The sequence below is a fragment of the Petaurus breviceps genome, unplaced genomic scaffold, assembly GCF_028583685.1.
Source record: "Petaurus breviceps papuanus isolate PSGF00001 unplaced genomic scaffold, PetGlider_PUasm1.0 128, whole genome shotgun sequence".
Classification (NCBI taxonomy): domain Eukaryota; kingdom Metazoa; phylum Chordata; class Mammalia; order Diprotodontia; family Petauridae; genus Petaurus; species Petaurus breviceps.
Genome location: NW_027185664.1, coordinates 7929766 through 7932964, shown reverse-complemented (window position 1 = coordinate 7932964; position 3199 = coordinate 7929766). Strand labels below are relative to the sequence as shown.

The window sequence follows — 3199 nt, the reverse complement described above, 5'->3', positions numbered from 1 at the left end:
AAAGAAAAGTTTACATGCCTCATCTAAGTTTATACAACTAGTAGGGATTTAAGATAGAATTTTAATTTAGCTCTTACTGACTTCAAGTCCAGCACACTCTCCACTATGTCCAATTTCTTCTTAAACAAAAATTTGTTGTATTGTTAAAATATAAACCCTTCAACCTGGTCTTAAATTCCTCTAGAATTTGGGCCTCACCGACTTTTCCAAGTAATTCTCATTATTTCCCTTCATACACTCTATCTTCCAACTAAACTGGTCTACATGCTGTCTTGAAATCCATATGCCATGTCCTGTCTTCTTGCCTTTTCACAGGCTGCCTGACATGGCTGGAATACAGTTTCTTCTCATCTCCCCCTCTTAGAAATCCTAACTTACTTCAAGGCTCAGATCAGGTATCTTTTCCTATGAGAAGCCTTTGCTAAAGTAGCTAGTTGTTAGTGCTCAGTCCCTCCTCAAATTACCTTGTAGTTATTTATCTGTGGACAAGGGGAACAAAGAAAAGGTAAATAAATGAAGGACCTTCACTAAGGAGTTCCTCCAAAGGACAAGAGACAAAATCTAGTCAAATGCACTGTTTCTTTTGTGCATGAGCTATCTTTTCCAGATTACCTAGAGATTTCAGTGGGCTGCAAACTAAGTAAGAGGCAACAGCAGGATGTGAGTGCCCCAAAAGCTGATGTTACCTTAAGATTCAGCACATTCTCGATATGTGCTCTAGGTACAAGCCAATCAAAGCTATGTTTCTTCAGCATTTTCTAACTATGCCCAGTAACTGAAGTAGCAGAATAGCCAAGAATGTGAGATGCCAAACAGTTCTTGCCCTCCTATCCTCTGAGTCAATTCTCCAGCAAGGTAGTACCCAGTAACGTGTAAGAGATCATGATCTCCCATAAGAGTATCTAAACTAGTGTTGTTGATGCTGCTGTTTTTAAGTGTCGACACAGTCAGGCAAGAGAAGGAGACTGTCTTTTAACTTTACATTTAAAACGCAGGTTGTCTTTTTATACACCCACCTACTGCTAAACAGCCAGCCTTTCAACTGTACCTTAGGGATAAGGTAGAGATAAGTTAGAATCCATGGTCTTGAAAGACTACAAAAGTTCATGAGCCAGAAATAAGTCATAATCCACATCCCTTCTTTATCTTCTAAAAGGACTAAAATAATGGCTAGGGAAAAATAGCTTTTTCTGAAGGTTCAGGAGGTAACTGGCATCTGGGACACTATTCCTCCTCAGATCTATTGTTCACCAGCCGTGAGATGGTCAGCGTGACTGCTTCTGTCCATTCACTTGGGCTGATAGCCCTGAGAGTCTCATTTCTATGATACTTTACTCACAGGGCTCACCTTCCTCTTCCTCCCCCACCCTCAGCCCCACCCCCACATTCCTTCTCTTCATCAAGCTGGTCCCATCTTTCCTACAGAACATCCCCCTTGGTGAGCTCTCCTATAGTATTCTTAAAGCATAGATTTAGAACTTAGAGGACATAGAGTACTACCCACTCATTTTATGGATGAAGAAACTGAGGACCAGAAAAATTAAGGACTTAACCTGAGGCAGGATTTGAACCCAAGTCTTTCTGACTCAAAGTCCACTATCCTATCCACTACCTCATGCTGCAGTTCATTGTCTATGCTATTCATTGGACACATATCATGAATCGCCTTGTGCCATTTACCTTTTAATATGTGTATATAATTTCCACAGCTAGATTATAAGACCCCCAAGGGAATATTCCTTCTACTTCTTAGTACTCACCATAACTTCTCAGTGTCTTGAATACAGTCAGTACCCAATAAATAGTAAGTGATTGATTATTAATCCATCCTGAACATTCTGGGCTCTCCTGGGATGAAAGGCACCCTCTGAACAGAAAAGGTTACTGTCGCCTTCTGCTGCATTTGTGCTGTAGAAGTTGTCTTTAGTTAAATCACAAGCTTGCATATATCCCTCAGTTGCACAGGTGCAGAATCTGAGGTTAAATTTCATCTTCCACCTATAACATACATAATGAAACAAATATAGAAACAAATAATAGGAAAGTAAGTTATAGATGGTCCTTTAGAAGTCAATTTACTCTGTGCATCTAACCATAAAAGCAGCATCTGCTCTGCTAAATACAGGTGTTTTATATCCTTGTCATTAATTGGAGGGGACATTATGTCATCATACATCAACAGTTAAGGTTGGTTAAAGTGCCACTTATCTCAGGTGCTATCATTAATCAGGTTCTTTTCAACTTGGTGCCTACAGAATCTTTGCTAGGGAATGCTTTATACTGTCTGAATGCTTTGCATGGATGAGGGACATACATTGGTAAAAGCACGTTTGAATTAAATTCCATTTGATTCAGTCCATCAGACATAAAGTACCTACTATGCTCAAAGTGCCATGCTAGGCACTGGGAATACAAAGATAAAAAGGAAAAATGACCTCACCTTTGAGTGTTCCAGAGCTGGGAAGGAACAGAGAAATCGTGTGATCTACTGGTTCCCAACTTGGGGTATACATGTTCCCAGGAGGGTGCATGAACCTTTTAAACAAGATACAGGGGATATTAGGTAAATAACTAGGTAGTGTAATGGATAGTGGTCTTCTTGGATTTGGATTCAGGAAGATGGGAGGTCAAATCCAGCCTCAGACACTTTCTAGCTCTGTGACTCTGGACAAGTCACATAATCTCCCTCAGTCTCAGTTTCCCCATCTATAAAATAGGAATAATAACAACAATTACCTCCAATGACTATTGTGTTGGTGAGAAAATTTGTGGATTAGAAAGAGAATAAGGGAGGGGTAAGAAGAGAGAAAAATTTGAGTGTCTCTGAAAAATTTGAGACAGTTGAAGGAGTGATTCTTGCTCAAGGTCATAAGGTTAAGAAGTGGCAATGTTATAACTTGAAGCCAAGTCTTTTGACTTCAACTACAACTGTCCAGCACACCAAAGCTACAATGCTGGAAACCAAACCTACTCATCAGATTTAAGGTGGGATGAGCTGTTTTCACCAAGGCAGACATGCTTTGTGTGAATGATCAGCATCATTACAGGGCATTACATTCATTCAAAGACCACTTTGAGAGGAGACACCATGAAAACCCAGGGATAAATCCTACTCTATCCATTTGGGCAATGCTAGAATTCTGGGCAGTCTATAAACCCATTAGCAATCACTAACTAAAAGAGAAATTAATCTAAAACA

General features: G+C 39.8%; 1 long non-coding RNA gene across 1 annotated transcript in view; it reads right to left on the bottom strand.

Moving 5' to 3' along the window:
* Window positions 1-2533, bottom strand: part of LOC138172489 (uncharacterized) — a 94054-nt gene extending 91521 nt beyond the window's left edge. The window contains exons 1-2 of the long non-coding RNA XR_011171132.1: window positions 2441-2533; window positions 1761-1998 (exon numbers count right to left, since the gene is read on the bottom strand). This is a non-coding gene — a long non-coding RNA (uncharacterized lncRNA). The remainder of the gene's footprint in view (window positions 1-1760; window positions 1999-2440) is intronic.
* Between the last annotated feature and the right edge of the window lie 666 nt (window positions 2534-3199).